This window comes from Xyrauchen texanus, chromosome 36, assembly GCF_025860055.1.
Source record: "Xyrauchen texanus isolate HMW12.3.18 chromosome 36, RBS_HiC_50CHRs, whole genome shotgun sequence".
NCBI classification, from domain to species: Eukaryota; Metazoa; Chordata; class Actinopteri; order Cypriniformes; family Catostomidae; genus Xyrauchen; species Xyrauchen texanus.
The window spans coordinates 2,129,401-2,149,400 of record NC_068311.1 but is presented as its reverse complement, the minus strand read 5'-3'; the positions used below and the strand labels follow the sequence as shown (position 1 = coordinate 2,149,400).

At 41.2% G+C, this 20,000-nt stretch overlaps 1 protein-coding gene across 1 annotated transcript in view; it reads right to left on the bottom strand.

The window, feature by feature from the left end:
* lrfn1 (leucine rich repeat and fibronectin type III domain containing 1) overlaps positions 1 to 20,000 on the bottom strand; it is a 153,535-nt gene that overhangs the window by 20,446 nt on the left and 113,089 nt on the right. The gene's annotated exons all lie outside the window — the stretch shown is intronic.

The window sequence follows — 20,000 nt, the reverse complement described above, 5'->3', positions numbered from 1 at the left end:
TATAGAATTAATATAATAATTATTGGAGTCCAAGCATGTGAAGAGAAACCAACCAAAATAGCGTTTTTCAACTTCTTTGATCAAAGTTGCACTTTTAGGATTTTCTAAGTTATAGCGACTTTTAGCACCAGAAATGGACGAAAGTTGACAAGTGCCCTCGTAATGTCCTCTTGTCCACGTGTACCAATTTTAATAAAGTTTGGATACTGCATTCACAAGACACAGGCCAATTAGTCATGGGCCACACCCAATAATGTATTGGCTCATATCTCCTATATAATTACATGAATCAGATTTCTTTAAAAAACTATTTTTGAGAAGCATCTCCAGATGATGCATACCAAATTTTATGCGAATCACACAACCGGCCTAGGACGAGTTAGAAAAAGTAGGCATTCCTATGAAATCAAAATGTCCGAAAAGTGTAACATTTTCTCCCTCTATATAAAAGTTGATGCGCATTAATTTTTAAATGCAAATTATACAGAATTTCATTGTATTATTTTACTTTAGCAATGTATTTTCCCTATAAGAACAGACCTGCTATACATTTATAAGTCACGACCCACCAGTTGAGAACAACTGATTTAGAGACCGATTTTCACTATGCAATTAATTCCCAATGGGGGCGCAAATCAAGTCTCGCTCTACATTTTATCCATTGATTATCCGATAGTACCTTTGCTTGGAACATGCAGCGTGTTACTAAAACCAAGCTTTTGTCTTTCATAAAGCTCTTCTATAGCTTATTGAAACATTTCCTAACCTTTTATGTAGAGGTGCAAGAAAAACTAGATAGGTACATTTCCTGAAGAAAATGTGAGTGGTGCTTGCCGTGGCAAAACTCGTTAAATAGCATTTTCCAACTTGTTGCTAAGCACTAAAATAATGGTCATAGAATGTTGCTAGCATGTGTTTTTCATGATGGTAGCATATAGGTGTTATGTTTGTGTTAGCATGATGCTAGCATGTTTTAGTACTTGCTAGGTGATGCTAGCATGTGTTAGCAGGATACTAGCAAGTTTTTAGCATGTTTTAGCATTTCGCTAGGTGATACTAGCATGTGTTAGCATGTTTTAAACTTGTTTTAGCACTTCGCTAGTTGATGCTAGCATGTGTTAGCCTGATGCTAGCACGTTTTTAGCATGTTTTAGTGGTTGGGATTTACATTTCTGAACATTCCACAATGTTAAGTCAATGGGACTTTTTTGACCGCTTTTTCGTCCGCTGTGCGGATATCGTACACCTGATTGCTTAGAAAAGATAAAGCACACCTCTCCTCAATGAGCCGCACGATTTGACGCCTCACTCAGGGGTCTGTGACAAAAGCTGTTTTTGCCGTGGCAAAACTCGTTAAATAGCATTTTCTAACTTGTTGCTAAGCACTAAAATAATGGTCATAGAATGTTGCTAGCATGTGTTTTTCATGATGGTAGCATGTAGGTGTTATGTTTGTGTTATCATGATGCTAGCATGTTTTCGTACGTTGCTAGGTGATGCTAGCATGTGTTAGAAGGATACTAGCACGTTTTTAGCATGTTTTAGCGGTTGGGATTTAAATTTCTTCCTGAAAATGAGATATAATCCTTGACCTTGTTGAGTTTTATTTTTTAATTTTTTATTATATTCTCAACAACATCTCACTTACAATACACACAGAGTCTTTCACATGGACACAATCAACTCTCCGATAACTCTTAGTCAACATCCGTGTAATTTCAGAGTAATAACTCAGTGCACTCCAGACCAATTCGGAGCTGAATGCACACGACGGAAAATTAGACGAGTTATAGGAGTGACTTACTGTACTATAAATTGTGGCAATAAACCTGATGGGACATAGAGGGAATAAAATGCCCTTTGATTAACATCCATCATTTTTGGATCCGGTTTGATGGTTCTCGCATGTTACGGCTGGTGTTCACCGGCTTTGATCCCCATTTAGTTGTATTGATTTCTCTGCGCAGAAGGTTCGACTCGACTCTGAAAGGATTCTGAGCAAAAAAAACATGTAATGCTTCTTGTGTAATAACCACAAACTCCCTGATGGGACTCAAATCCTCTACATCTGCCATGTCAGGCAATTCTCCACGACACTACATCCATCTTCGTCTCCGTAATCTCTCCATCTTTGCCATGTTTATTGAAATGCCCACTTAGGCTGCAAAGATGCTGGATTTGACGGCTCATTTCCCAAGCTGTCCATCCTGAGTAACACCTAAGAATAACATGATGTTCGGGACTTTTATAGTATCTGGCACTCTGCCCTACAGTTAACCACTATTTTAGGCACGTATCAAAACTCTTGATACAAGACCTTGATAAGTAGAATTCTGTTGTGCATCCTGAGTTCATATGACCCATAAAGATTTGATCATTTACAATGTATGCAATAATATAACCAGATTATGTATGAAACAATGATGTGTGGAGTGAAATGGGTCATTCCGTGTCGACTCAACCAGAGGTCCCAGCTCCAAATTCTGATTTTGATTAAAAAAAAAAATTATAATATTCTGGTGAAATAAATACATAAATTATTATGTAAGTTACAATATTAAATGCCATGGATGAATATTTATTGAGTAATGCACTATTTGGAAAGAGGGAGGTCAAAATGGCAATTTTCACCTATGATTTTAGTACAATAAGCATCAGCTTCATACAGAGTGACCCACATTTGGTTTTCGACCATTGAAAATGGGTAAATTTGCACATGCAGCGATATTGAGATCCCCCTATCTCTGGGACCGAACCAAATAGGACCTTATAAATGAAGATACTAAAAGACAAGTTTGTTCTAAACCAGATTCTAAAAGGATATTAAGACATATTTAATACTTTCTGAGTTACAGGCACGCCAACTTTGGAAAAAGAACACTTGGAAAGTGCTTTTCCCCATTTTTGAACTGTCATCTTTGTCATATAATGCAACAAGGATTGCTAAAGTCAACTGATTTTAGTAACAGATATGCCAATCTCTGTGTTGAAATGAAAAAAATCATGCTGCCACATTTCTAAGGGTCCTTTTTTGATCTGTGGTTTTGCTCTAAAATCATAGGTGAAAATTGCCATTTTGACCTCCCTCTTTCTGTACTTCAGACATTCCTCTTTAAAAGACAAAAAGTATCAGATTGATTATATGATTATTTCAATGAAAATGTGTACAGTTTAACAAGTTACTCGTGGAGCCACATTGAGAGCCCCATATCTCTGGGACTGAACCATATAGGGCCATATAAGATCCCAAAAGAAAAGTTGGTTCTGAAAATTGCCATTTTGACCCCCTCTTAAAAACAGCGGATTACTCAGTAAATATTCATCCATGGCATTTCATATTTCATATTTCAACTTTCATCTTAATTTATGCATTTCTTTCACCAGAACAACATTTTGAGACACAGAATAACCCAAATGCAGTTTCAAGGTTAAAGATGAAAGATGCTAAGGCACACGTCACTATTACTTTGACAATGTAATCCTATGTAATGAATGATGATCCATCAAATATGATTGAATTTGTTACACTGTCTATTTCGACACATTACTCACCAAATGTGATACTTCTAAAGATTGTTGACAGAAGAAATATTTCCTCACAAACTTATTTTGTGGTGCCAAAAATGTGATTTACAACAAAAAGTGAGAAATGATAGCATCTACCAGTTACTCCGTTGCTCAGCGTCAACAAATTACATTTATAAATCTTTTGGCAATCCGTGGAAATGTCACAATGAATCACTTTACTGTCGAAGAGTTTTATCTCGTCGGTTCACAGGGTTTGTCCTGCAGAAACATGCTCTGGTTATATTTATAACAAGGTCAATAAATGCTTTGCAGATGTTTATCGTTAGTTCATGATCCCTAATGTATTAAATAATGTTAGATATAAAAAAAAATCATATAGAACCTCTTGTAAACCATTAGCAAGGATTTCATGTCAACTACCAATGTGTTTCATTAGGACAGAAAATAAGCTAAATTGATTCATCTAATGTGCACGTACCAGTGGTATTGATACATGTGCTAAAGTTTCTGCAGAGCACGCCGGTCTTTAATCGATACGTCTAATGCTCTATGAGTTTGAGTTTAATAATACCTCCCAATCTGCCATTGATTGAGAAATAATTGTGTGTGTATTCAAGTACTAACTGGGACACAAACGTCTTTCCTCTACGGAGATTGTGTGCCGGAGAGCTTCCGGATGATTCGCTTGATTGATCTAGCATATCTCCCGTAACAGAGAGAAAAAACAGCCTTGAGAACTTTGTTTCCAAGGCAACTCTGCGGAAGAATGTAGGTCTTTGAATTCCATTAAGCCGCTGTAGAAATCGAGGGCTCAATCTTGATGGAGATCTGAAGACAGGTATTGAATATTTACAAGACCTTTAACCAGGCTTTTAAAGAGCGCCACAAACGCGATGACGCATGCTGATTCAAGAGCTGTGTGTCTTCTGTAAAATATCAGCCATTGTCTTTATTATGCAGCGCTGAGACTCAAAAGTTGGTCTGTTAATCTACGTTATTACCCAATTTCATATTATTTCTCGGGGCGTCTTTCCTCCGTGTGTGCTCACTTGATACGTTTTAGAACTTTGGGCAAAGCTGCTTAGTGAAATGTACATTAAACCTGCTTTTAAGAGTGGGCGCTAAAACCAAATATATGGAACTTCTGTGCCGACACCAATAACTGATAATACACAGTTCAATGTGGCCATTTCCAATAACTGCTGATTTGACCATGTTTTGCCTTTTAACCCTTTAAGCTCTAAAAGTGTTTTTAAAGATTCCCTGTTTTAGAGGCATACACAAAATTAATTACACTTACACACACACACACACACACACACACACACACACACACACACACACACACACACACACACACACACACACACACACATATATATACACACACACACACATAAATATATATATATACACACACACACACACACACACACACACACACACACACACACATATATACACACACACACACACACACACACACACACACACACACACACACACACACACACACACACACATATATATACACACACACACACACACACACACACACACATATATACACACACACACACACACACATATATACACACACACACACACACACACACACTTATATATATACACACACACACACACACACACACACACACACACACACACACACACACACACATATATATACACACACACACACATAAATATATATATATATATACACACACACACACACACATATATATATACACACACACACACACACACACACACACACACACACACACACACACACACACACATATATACACACACACACACACACACACACACACACACATATATACACACACACACACACACACATATATACACACACACACACACACACACACACTTATATATATACACACACACACACACACACACACACACACACACACACACACACACACATATATACACACACACACACACACACACACACACATATATACACACACACACACATAAATATATATATATATATACACACACACACACACACATATATATATACACACACACACACACACACACACACACACTTATATATATATACACACACACACACACACACACATATATATATATATACACACACACACACAAAATATCAGGTGCATCAGACTGCACGTAACCTTCCCCAACGCCCCAAGAGACGTCATATAGTTCCCCACATCCATGAGGGAGGGAAGCGACGTAACTAGCCTGGGAGCAGGACACGCCAGCCGCGGCCTTTTCTCTCCTTAGAGTGTCAGATGCGGCTGGGGCCATCTAAAGCTATAACACACAAGGCGTTCTTTTCTAATCCTATTCTTTCAGGGGGAAAAGACACAGCGGAGACCACATCCTGCCCAACAGGGGATGTTAACATATGGCGAATACGTCACATGGGCTTACTAGCCACACATGGAAGTGGCGCGGTGGTTGGTCCTGCCTCGACAGGGAGGAGCTCTACAACCACAGCGACCGGGGGGCCCAAGGGAGACGCGGGACCACCGACAGGGGGACCGCGGGAAATACATCACAGGGGATATTGGATTAATCAGATCCTGTGGAGCACCCATTCCAGCGCAGGCAAGTTGGGCTTCTCGGGTGAGTGTGTGTGTTTTTGTCCGTGTGGTCAAATTCATCAATCACGGACTCTTATGAAGGGAAATTTAACGAGATGAATCACTCTCCGAAGCGTAATGAGCATTTCAATAAGCTCCTCTCCTCAGCCAGAGAACACTGTTGTGAAACTTGACACGAGGATGCTTTCACCAATCAAAACGTCAGAAATCACCTATCGGAGAACCCCCCCACGCCACCCCCCCTTTACCACGGTGTGTGTCAGAGAGAGTGAACAAACACCTCCATCCTTCACAGCTCTGTTATGAGCAGAACAATCGCTTTCATACACCGTTTTCTTTCCTTATGTGTCGGCGCGCCGCCCAGTTTAGCAGCACAGTTACGCCTTTTCATTGGGATTTGAAGCTCTCTGACTTACAAAAGTGCATTTAACATGGCATTGAAAACATGGCAGGTCTATTACATCTTTACACTGTTCATGCAGACATCTTTCTTAAAGGAGACACATTTAGTGGGTGTTTGCTAAAACACGCATCGCAATTGCTATTGCTCATACTTATGGTGAGGTGGGAAAATCCAGACTCTACCAAACACATAGCAACCCCCTTGCATCACGGTCCAGAGTTTGGCATGGGCACTCGTTCTTGAAATCCACTTATAATGTACTTTATACTAAAAACGCTCAGTGCCATCACTTGAAACTGTAGTGTAGTGCATCTCGTGCTTATATCAGATGTTTGACACGTACAATATATAATCATACACTTGCAGAAAACAGGAAGATCTTTGCAGATACTGACAATGAGCTCGGCAGGGTTCAGTTATGTACGATTACACAAGCATGGAAAAAGTTGACAGCAACAGCCTCGTAGCGGGCAAACCTGTCAATTAAACTCAGTATGATCTCACGAAAAATATGAGACTGTGGCAACATGTTTGCAATATGATATTACGTGGTTCCTTACACATATTGAGGCAGTTCTGAGGTCAAATGTTGACTGTGTGGCGCTAAAGGATGAGATGAATGCTTTTAAATCAACAAAACCGACATCAGTACCCCAGGGCTGGACTGGGAAGAGAAATCGGCCCAGGATTTGACAAAGCAACTGGCCCAAAATCGTTGAGCTGGGGGGGTGTTCGCTGTCCTTTTCTGCATATCGCGCCGGCTCATTTTAGCTTATCGCGGACCATTCAGCACGTTTCGCGGCCGACCAACCGGACCCCTCGGTTCTCCCGATGGCCAGTCCTCCCCTGGTCGGCCACAAAGAGCGTCGGCCCATCGGGAAAATGTCCGGCATGCCAGATTACCAGTCCATCCCTGGCCTAAACCTTAAACCTAAACCTAATCGATAGTGTCAGAAAAAGCAAACGTGAGATGAAAAACCCAACCGCGTCATTTTGTGGTGTTTCTATGACACTCTGGGCTCACGAGTCAACTCACATGCTCTTCAGGACTCGTACCGCTCCTTCACATCCTTTACATCACAAGTGCAATCAGTCGAGCTACCGTGCAATTTGATCGCACTCGTACAAGCTTGTAAATGTAGTTATGTAATACAAACATTAAAATGAGTCATGCAAATTATGTCATAAAATAGCATTGTGTGAAAAAGTACCTGTTTATGATCTCATAATCTGCCGTTTTACTCATGACTTGCGTGAACATGAATAAAAGTCGTTGTTGTTTTAGCACCAAAGTTACCGAACTGTTTTCCATAGGCTACAATTTAAGAGGATGGGGACCAACAATTTAGAGCTAAAAAAACTACCAATAGCACATGAGCAAATGACCATTATACTAGTAGTCCATGCAACATAAGTGCTATATTCCAAGTCTTCTGAAGTCACATGATAGCTGTTGCTCTCAGATCTTGCGTTCAGTTTAAATAAGACAATGGTTCTGGTCCAATGGAACAACATAAACAACAGTAGCCGCAATTTGGAGGTTGCATTTTAGCTCTAAAAATACATGTTTACTCCACTGACAATTAGGTTTAGGGTAGGGATGTCCCGATAGCATTTTTTTGAAGAACGAGTGTGTGGCAGGGCGGAGGGTGGGACGGGGTCGTGATCCTACACACCCGGTCCCGAATTAGGCTAATCACGCCTCCGAGAGGGATAAAGGTCGACTGCAGAGGATCGTGCGGGAGAGAGAGGTCGTTTACGGACATGTCCGTCATATGTGTGTGTTTGTCTTTTGTTTAAGTTTTATTATTGAAACTATTACATACAAAAAAAAAAAACGTACTCGCCAGTTCTCCGATACGCCGCGGCTTGTTCCTCGGCCACTCCTTCACCCTCTAACGGACGACAGCCGCTCCTCTCTGGGCGGATCAGAGGCAGTCATCCAGCCCCTGGCGGCGGAACAGATGGGGTCTCCCCTGCACCTGGCAGCGGTTCTCCCGCTGCAGGCGGTCGGCAGCGAGCCCCTCCCCGCTCGCGGTCGGTGTTCTCAGACCCCGGCGTGTTTCAGCGGCTGGTAGGCGACTCCTCTGCCCCTGGCAGCAGCCCTGACCTCTCCAGGCAGTTGGTTAGGAGCCCCTTCTCCCCTCGCGGTCGGCGGCCGTCGTCCTCTTCAAGGCGGCTGGGCTCCTCGTCCCCCGGCAGATGGCCGCAGCTGCTCCGTTGGGGTGGACGGTAGTGGCGAGAACTCTACTACGGCGTATCCCTCCTCCTTCCCAGATTTCGGCACCAGTGTAAAGGGATCAATGGAAAGGAGGAGGCGAGAACCGGCTTGATAATATAAATAATAGTTTTAATAATAAACTGAAATAAAAGACAAACACACACATGACATGACCGTAAACGATCTCTCTCTCCCGGACGATCCTCTGCAGTTGACCTTTATCCCTCTCGGAGGCGTGATTAGCCTAATACAGGACCGGGTGTGTAGGATCATGACCCGGCCCCGCCCTCCGCCCTGCCACAGAGTGCTAGTACTGATACATCCTTTTCGGGATGCTTTTATTTTGGCAGAAGCTTTTATTTTTTAAGCCCTTTACGTTTCTGTGTGTTTTTGACAAAAGCTTCTGGAAAAGCAGGTCGCTACGTGACAAATTAAACATCAAAAGGCTGATATTTAATTAAACAAATATGTAGTCTGTATGTGCTGCACACTACATAGTGAATTAGCGCTCTGCTCGCTATCATCTACTACAAACAGGGCATGTGAAGCTCATGATGATGTTTTCCAGTTCAGATTTACATTCAAACAGTCTTAAAACAAGATCAATGTACTATGAAGCACATAGCAAGTGCAATCTATATATTTCTCTCATTAAAGTGCAGTCTTTGCCGTTTAATAATCACACTTGGACATGAAGTGATTTAGTGATTGATGGGTGATGTCTTCAGCACAGGAAGAGAGCGCAGACAACAGCTAATGACACATCATCAGCACATGAGCAATGATCGATACTGGCTTTTGTCTTAAATTAAATACAGAGAACATCAATTCAGTCGAGTTCTCTGACACTCATGTAACATCCGTGTGTCTGATACCACGTGATAGCAATGTCAGCCAATGGTCAGATGTATTGCTCAGAGGTCACTCTTTCATAAATCAGGATACTTAATTTTGACTCAGATGTTTCTTCTAAAATTCTCAAAAATTTCAAAAGGCCAAATCGATGTACGTCCACAGGAATATCCTTCCAATATATAACAATCAGCAACAGGATGCACCAGTGAAAAACTTTCAGAGAATTCCGTGAGAGCTTCCAGGAAGGGAAGAGCTCCTTCATGTTTATTAATCATGTGGTCTTGTGAACTCTTTCTCTAGGCAAAGCCTAGGAAAACACCTGACACAATATCTAACCTTGCTACAAACAAACATCGCAAACAAACATCTGAACAAAATAACATAAGGTTATGTCTTCAAACATGTTCTCTTTATGTTCTGTTAGGTAATGAATGACAGACAGACAGACACACAAACAGACAGACAGACATACAAAAAGACTGACAATGAATAACAGACAGAAAGAAAAATAATGAATAACAGACAGACACACACACAGACAGACAAACAGATAATGAATGACAAACAGACAGATATACAGACAGACAGATAATGAATAACAGACAGACAGAGAGACACACACACAGACAGACAAACAGACAGACAGATAATGAATTACAGACAGACAGACACACAAGCAGACAGACAGATATACAAAAAGACTGATAATGAATGACAAACAGACAGACAGATATACAGACAGACAGATAATGAATAACAGACAGACAGACACACACACAGACAGACAGACATACAAAATGATAGATAATGAATGACAAACAGACAGATATACAGACAGACAGACAAACAGACAGACAGATATACAGACAGACAGATAATGAATAACAGACAGACAGAGAGACACACACACACAGACAGACAAACAGACAGACAGATAATGAATGACAGACAGACAGACACACAAGCAGACAGACAGATATACAGACAGACAGATAATGAATAACAGACAGACAGAGAGACACACACACACAGACAGACAAACAGACAGACAGATAATGAATGACAGACAGACAGACACACAAGCAGACAGACAGATATACAAAAAGACTGATAATGAATGACAAACAGACAGACAGATATACAGACAGACAGATAATGAATAACAGACAGACAGACACACACACAGACAGACAGACATACAAAATGATAGATAATGAATGACAAACAGACAGATATACAGACAGACAGACAAACAGACAGACAGATATACAGACAGACAGATAATGAATAACAGACAGACAGAGAGACACACACACACAGACAGACAAACAGACAGACAGATAATGAATGACAGACAGACAGACACACAAGCAGACAGACAGATATACAAAAAGACTGATAATGAATGACAAACAGACAGACAGATATACAGACAGACAGATAATGAATAACAGACAGACAGACACACACACACAGACAGACAAACAGACAGACAGATAATGAATGAAAGACAGACAGACACACAAACAGACAGACAATGAATGACAGACAGGCAGACAGACAAATAATGAATGACAAAGAGACAGACAGATAATGAATAACAGACAGACAGATAATGAATGACAAAGAGACAGACAGACATACATACAGACAGACAGACAGACCAATAATGAATGACAAACAGACAGACAGACAGACCAATAATGAATGACAAACAGACCGACAGACAGACAGACAGACCAATAATGAATGACAAACAGACAGACAGACAGACAGACAGACAGACCAATAATGAATGACAAACAGACAGACAGACAGACCAATAATGAATGACAAACAGATAGACAGACAGACAGACAGACAGACAGGCAGGCAGACAGACAGACAGACCAATAATGAATGACAAACAGACAGACAGACAGACCAATAATGAATGACAAACAGATAGACAGACAGACAGGCAGACAGACAGACAGACAAATAATGAATGACAAACAGATAGACAGACAGACAGACAGACAGACAGACAGACAGACAGACAGACAAATAATGAATGACAAACAGATAGACAGACAGACAGACAGACAGACAGACAGACAAATAATGAATGACAAACAGACAGACAGACAGACAAATAATGAATGACAAACAGATAGACAGACAGACAGACAGACAGACAGACAGACAAATAATGAATGACAAACAGACAGACAGACAGACCAATAATGAATGACAAACAGACAGACAGACAGACAGACAGACAGACAGACAGACAGACAAATAATGAATGACAAACAGATAGACAGACAGACAGACAGACAGACAGACAGACAAATAATGAATGACAAACAGATAGACAGACAGACAGACAGACAGACAGACAAATAATGAATGACAAACAGACAGACAGACAGACAGACAGACCAATAATGAATGACAAACAGACAGACAGACAGACAGACAGACAGACCAATAATGAATGACAAACAGACAGACAGACAGACAGACAGACAGACAGACCAATAATGAATGACAAACAGATAGACAGACAGACAGACAGGCAGACAGACAGACAGGCAGACAGACAGAGGGAAACTAGGAAAAATACAAGAAAAAAAAATTACTCAAATAAAAAAGACATAAAAATGTGATTGAGTGTCAAACATTGCAGAAAACCACTCCGACACAAAACCTACAAAATCCAGTTTTCATTGTGAAAGCAAGCGTGCAGCCATCTGCTAGTAATGAATTCATAAACATATTTGCTTTAAAAACAGCCACAAAGAGAGCGAGAGCAAATAAACCACGAGAACGAGAGTAAAACAAAGTGCTCAAAAACAAAAACTCTTACAAATGTCACTTCAATGATTTGTGTCCTCATTAAAACACAGTAATTAGTTTAACCAAATGATGAATGATATCTGAGGTGAGAAACTCATTTACATCATTTCAAACTCTTGATATTCTGTTGGACTGGAGCAAAACCACAAATGAACATAAACAGTTAAAACCAAACAGGAAACGGACGAATTCACCAGCTGAATATTAATATATATATATATATAAAACAAAGACAACATATGAGCACAAATAGAGTTCTTCAAAAACATTTTGTAATAATTCATGCAAATATATTCAAGTAAATGTGTAAATATGTTTTTTTTTTCAATCGTGGTCTTGATTACTGAAACATAATTCTGTGAATTTCACTAAAACATGTCCAGGCCACATTTCACCCATAAAAATTATATTTTCTGTATTACTTTAAACATTACTGTACAGAACAACATGAGGGTGAGTAAATGATGACAGAACTTTTATTTTTGGGTGAGCTATTCCTTTAGGGGCCGATAATAATCTTTGTAAAAGAGTTCGGAGAGGAGAAATAGTGTCTGAAGGGCATGTGTGATGTCACAATACTTCAGTTGTAGTGTGTGTGTGTGTGTGTGTGTGTGTGTGTGATGTCACAATACTTCAGTTGTAGTGTGTGTGTGTGTGTGTGTGTGTGTGATGTCACAATACTTCAGTTGTAGTGTGTGTGTGTGTGTGTGTGTGTGTGTGTGTGTGTGTGTGTGTGTGTGTGTGTGTGTGATGTCACAATCCTTCAGCTGTAGTGTGTGTGTGTGATGTCATAATGATTTGGTAGAGATAAATGCTTGCCAGAAGTGCTTGTGATGTCATTCTCATTTTGCAGTAGAATGTATGATGTCAGAATTCATCTAATTCCGTCTGGACGTTTGGATGCAGTTTATGACATCTGATATTACACTGTCAGTATTCCTTTGTAATGCAAGTACAGTGGCCTAAAATGCACTTTCCCTGAAATTATCTTCCTTTTTTTTTTTTTTTCTGGCAAGCTGTAATTTCACCACAAGAAGAGAGCAGGTATTTTACTCTGTTGTGATCTGTCTTTCGCTGGCGTCCCGCCGTGTTTTGATGAGGAATCTGTCTGGCTCCCGGCCCCGAACAACAGATTGTACTGACTCAGGACGCCCGCGGCATGTTAGCCCGATGCTAATGATAGCAACAGAGGGCAGAGGAGTTAGCTGAACGTCACAGCTACACAAATGAGGCTTCTGAAATGCACAAATGAAAATAACACATCCATTTTAAAGCGCCTGCAGTGATACTGTTTAAGACATTTTTTATCATTAAGGAAAATATAAAACCGTCCTGCAGTGTTAGCTGGTGTTGCGTTATGCTTCAAATGCAATCACAGATGGATTCCAGAATCTCTTTAGAACATATTGTACTTCAAGATGGTCTAAAATAGCACCGAATATACTGTATAACCTCTATGCGACCTCAAAATAATTTGACAAATTCCACACAATAAATGCCGCAGTGCTTGTAGTACAGATCTTAAAAAAAAAAAAAAAAAAAAGATTCAAGCAACACAAGCATGCTGAAAAAACATCTTAAACCTATCTCAGTCATCTGGTTCCAGCTTAAACCACTAAACTAGACCAGCCTGACCAGCTGGGTGGTCTTTAAGACCAGAAAACCACCTGAAACTGGTTTAAGAAGATTTCTGCATTCAGTAGAAAATGTCAAAAACTTGCAAAACATCCTTGAACACTAATGAGCCAAAACATTATGACCACCTGCTTAATATGCACCGAAACAGCGCCTTCCCGCAGAGGCATTGACTCTACAGACCCCTGAAGGTGTCTTGTGGTATCTGGCACCGAGACATTAGCAGCAGATCCTTCAAGTCCTGTAAGTGGCGAGGTGGAGCCCGTTGGATCGGACTTGTTGGTCCAGCACATCCCACAGATCCTCAATCGGATTGAGATCTGGGGAATTTGGATGCCAGGGCAACACCTTGAACTCTTCATTACTAGAGCGGATTTTCTGTCACGGTGGACTCAGGCAGCAATTTGAATTCAATCTCTCCCCAGTCCTCAACTATCGACTCATCTACAACATCCAGGCAGCATCCTGGTGGCACGTGTCAAATTGACGTCCACATGAATGGATAGATACAAGGTGAGGTCGGGCAAAGTGACTAGCTCAATGTTGCACCTTCTAAAGATCAGTTAACTAGTTTAAACTAACGGTTTGAACCACACTTGACCATCTCCCCGCAGCTTAGCCAAGGTGGCACACCAGCCTGAACCTGCTTGACCAAGATCTATCAGGTCGACTTTGGCAAAACAATGTTGATCAGTCACCTAAACCAGCTTTGGCCAGCTTCCTGCCATTAATATGACATCACAGATTACACTGCCAAATGAATACGATGTCACATGGTTTTCCGGCAAATAATTATGACATCACAGATTCTACCGTCAAATGAGTATGACATCACTGATTTTACTGCACAATTAAAATGACATCACACATTCTAGTGCCAGATGATGACGCCATACGGCCTGTATAGTGTCATATATGCTGCGGTGATGTTGGACTGTACATACAGATCTATGGCTTGACAAGTTCAGATGGTATTCACAGACTGTTTTCACTCGACAGAGGGCATCGACCGTCTCCTTGAAGCCTCTCCATCAATATGTTGTAAAACTAACAAGATACTTTCTAAGAACGGACTGTTTCCTGGCACAGGCTTGCCAATATCTCCGTCTTTTCACTGGGAATTTAATTTGTTCCGTCTGGCAGTGACAGCTCGCCGTCCCTCTGTGTCATTTAAACGCGGGCTTTCAGCTCTCTGCTGATGGGACGTGCTGTCCACACACACCCACACACACTTCCACCACACATGCTTGTCCTGGGTGCATTTCCAGCAAGATGAGAGAGAGAATATGGCAAACCAATAGGAATGGACGGCAGTGTGTTTGTGGTAGTAAAGGGATAAAAACGCTTCTAAATGGTATTTGCTAAGGCAAGCATCACTCTCACTAAAACTTACTAAGGATTAAACTTTGGTACGCAACTCGTCTTGCACCATTTGTGCTATGGACATGGCTACCCAGAACACCCTAGAAACTGGAGGTCGACTGATTGAGGATTTTGCCAAAACCGATAACTACGGTGGTGGAAAAGGCTGATAACAGATTAATCGGCCGAAACCACCATTCAGAACATCCTAACAACCATTGAGAACACCCTAACAACCATTCAGAACACCCTAACAACCATTCAGAACACCCTGACAACCATTCAGAACATCCTAACAACCATTCAGAACACCCTGACAACCATTCAGAACATCCTAACAACCATCCAGAACACCCTAACAACCATTCAGAACATCCTAACAACCATTCAGAACACCCTAACAACCATTCAGAACATCCTAACAACCATTCAGAACACCCTAACAACCATTCAGAACATCCTAACAACATCCAGAACACCCTAACAACCATTCAGAACATCCTAACAACCATTCAGAACACCCTAACAACATCCAGAACACCCTAACAACCATTCAGAACACCCTAACAACCATTCAGAACACCCTGTCAATTATTCAGAACATCCTAACAACCATTCAGAACACTCTAACAACCATTCAGAACACCCTAACAACCATTCAGAACACCCTGTCAACCATTCAGAACATCCTAACAACCATTCAGAACACCCTGACAACCATTCAGAACATCCTAACAACCATCCAGAACACCCTAACAACCATTCAGAACATCTTAACAACCATTCAGAACACCCTAACAACCATTCAGAACATCCTAACAACATCCAGAACACCCTAACAACCATTCAGAACATCCTAACAACCATCAAGAACACCCAAACAACCATCAAGAACACCCTAACAACCATCCAGAACACCCAAACAACCATTCAGAACATCCTCACAACCATCCAGAACACCCTAACAACCATTCAGAACATCCTAACAACCATCCAGAACACCCTAACAACCATCCAGAATACCCTGACAACCATTCATAACATCCTAACAACCATCCAGAACACCCTAACAACCATCCAGAACATTCTAACAACTATTCAGAACATCCTAACAACCATTCAGATCACTCTAGCAACCACACAGCAACACTGACCACCCACAACCAGGGTTACCAAGGCCAGCAAAAATGTCTGCTTAAAACCCACCCAAAAGTCACTAATTAAGTAATTAAATTATCTGTGATGCCAAATCCCCATTTTCAGGAGTCATTATGCCACACTAGTCATTTCTAGTGGATGATTCTTGAAATAAACACAACATATGAGGAATATAACATGTACATGAACAAATTATACAAATCTTTGTGTCTTATTATAAAGCTAGAGCATATTGCATGGAATACTACTGTATATCTTATAATGACCTGAACTCAACTTCAATTTGTAGTGTGTTGACGGACTGAATCAGCAACAACATCAAGCATTATTGTCAACCTTTCAATATTCTTGTTAACGCATTATTTTATTGGACTGCCAAATTATGTCAGAAAAGGCATTCTGACACAAAAGTGTAATGATGTTCATATTTATAATTATCAACAAGTTAAAAACTAGATGCCACTACAGCAGAATTAAACATGTCACAAAGTATGTGACTACAATGCATGAAATACGAATGATTTTAATTGTATATGCATCTCTTTTATTATTAAAACACTCATCTTCATAGGAAGCAACTGAGTGGAGCTCACTATCCTGCATTTCTCTTTAAAATAAAATATGACTCATGCAAGTCATTGAGAGTGAAGGAACCCAAGGACCTTGAAATATAATCAGCGGTACACAGAATTCTGGTATTTAGTGAGTTAGACCAACTTCAGCCAAGACCCAGAATGCCCTCACACCAGTCCTTCCTGATTTTGACCGAGAATGGACACTACGGACGACCCCAGGGCAACAGGGAAGAGGACCTGCGGCTGCACACCAACTGGGTGACTCACAATGTCTAACCATAAAAGCCCAAAACAAACTCTATACCAGTATGTGAACACAAACGCTTCTAGCTATGCATGCTCAATTTCACCTTGAGTACTGAGGGTTGTTACCGCCACATTAACAACAATACAATGAGATTGTCCCATCCCAAATTTACACCATTTGTTGAATCAATGAACTCATTTATATGTACACCAGAAAAGGTTTATTGGTCATTAAGCAGCTCTCCCCACATCAACGTAATTAAATAATGAATATGGCATCAGAGGACAATTTCACTATTTTTTGTTCTCTGTTACTTTGCTTAATTTCCAGATGTCCCACAGTTGCTGCTGTGTTTGTTTCTTTAATTTATTGACACAACCAGCTGCATGATTGTGATAAACCGAAGAAAAAACCTACTGTAACAAGTATTCAGGACACCAAATTATTCACCTAGCAACCATCCAGAGCACCCTAGCAAGCATTTAGCAACCACCCAGAAGACCCTAGCAATCATCTAACAACCACCCAGAACACCCTAGCATCCATCCAGAACACCCTAGCAACCATCCAGTACACCCTAGTAAGCATCTAGCAACCACCCAGAACACCCTAGTGACCATCCAGAACACCCTAGCAAGCATTTAGCAACCACACAGAACACCCTAGCAATCATCTAACAACCACCCAGAACACCCTAGCGACCATCCAGAACACCCTAGTAAGCATCTAGCAACCACCCAGAACACCCTAGCGACCATCCAGAACACCATAGCAAGCATCTAGCAACCACCCAGAACACCCTAGCAAGCATCTATCAACCATCCAGAACACCCTAGCGACCATACAGACCACCCTAGCAAGCATCTAGCATCCAGCCAGAACACCCTAGCAACCATCCAGAACACCCTAGCAAGCATCTAGCAACCACCCAGAACACACTAGCAACCATCCAGAACACCCTAGCAACCATCCAGAACACCCTAGCAAAAATCTAGCAACCATCAAGAACACACTAGCAACCATCAAGAACACCCTAGCAAGCATCTAGCAACCATCAAGAACACACTAGCAACCATCCAGAACACCCTAGCAAGCATCTAGCAACCATCAAGAACACACTAGCAACCATCCAGAACACCCTAGCAAGCATCTAGCAACCATCAAGAACATACTAGCAACCATCCAGAACACCCTAGCAAGCATCTAGCAACCATCAAGAACACACTAGCAACCATCCAGAATACCCTAGCAACCATCAAGAACACACTAGCAACCATCAAGAACACCCTAGCAAGCATCTAGCAACCATCAAGAACACACTAGCAACCATCCAGAACACCCTAGCAAGCATCTAGCAACCATCAAGAACACACTAGCAACCATCAAGAACACCCTAGCAAGCATCTAGCAACCATCAAGAACACACTAGCAACCATCCAGAACACCCTAGCAAGCATCTAGCAACCATCAAGAACACCCTAGCAACCATCCAGAACACCCTAGCAAGCATCTAGCAACCATCAAGAACACACTAGCAACCATCCAGAACACCCTAGCAACCATCCAGAACACCCTAGCAACCATCCAGAACACCCTAGCAAGCATCTAGCAACCATCAAGAACACACTAGCAACCATCAAGAACACCCTAGCAACCATCCAGAACACCCTAGCAAGTATCTAGCAACCATCAAGAACACACTAGCAACCATCCAGAACACACTAGCAACCATCCAGAACACCCTAGCAACCATCCAGAACACCCTAGCAAGCATCTAGCAACCATCAAGAACACACTAGCAACCATCCAGAACACCCTAGCAAGCATCTAGCAACCATCAAGAACACACTAGCAACCATCCAGAACACCCTAGCAACCATCCAGAACACACTAGCAACCATCAAGAACACACTAGCAACCATCCAGAACACCCTAGCAAGCATCTAGCAACCATCAAGAACACACTAGCAACCATCCAGAACACCCTAGCAACCATCAAGAACACACTAGCAACCATCAAGAACATTGCACTGCGATAGTGTTTCCCTTTTATGTCATACTCGGGGATCTGTTCATTTTCACAGTTTTTTTTGTTTTAGTCATAATTTTTTGTCATTTAACCCTCACCGATGTGCTCGTCCATGGACATTCAGTCTAATTTTCAGTTCATGCCCCACCCTCAACATTTCATTGAATATCTCGGCCAGCGAGTGGACTAGACGCGCAATCTATGTATCATTAGAAAGCTGAGATCCCCCAGCATAACAACCTATCATCAAAAGTCGAAAACATATTTTTATGATTTGTTTTGCATGCTTTTCCTGCAGGATGGCATATTTTGCTCTGGACATCTAAGTTATAACATTGAATTATTCAGCCAAGCAAGCTCACAGACAGGTAAAACATAGCTCCTTTTTTAAAGGTAGAAGCAGATATAAAGTTTTTGCTACTTGGGGCTTTCAATGGCAGTTATCAGTGTATGAATGAGACGTTTACATTTGAACCCGTCTAGGGGGCGTTCATTTTCAACGCAAATGTTTTGAGGCATTATTTTGTT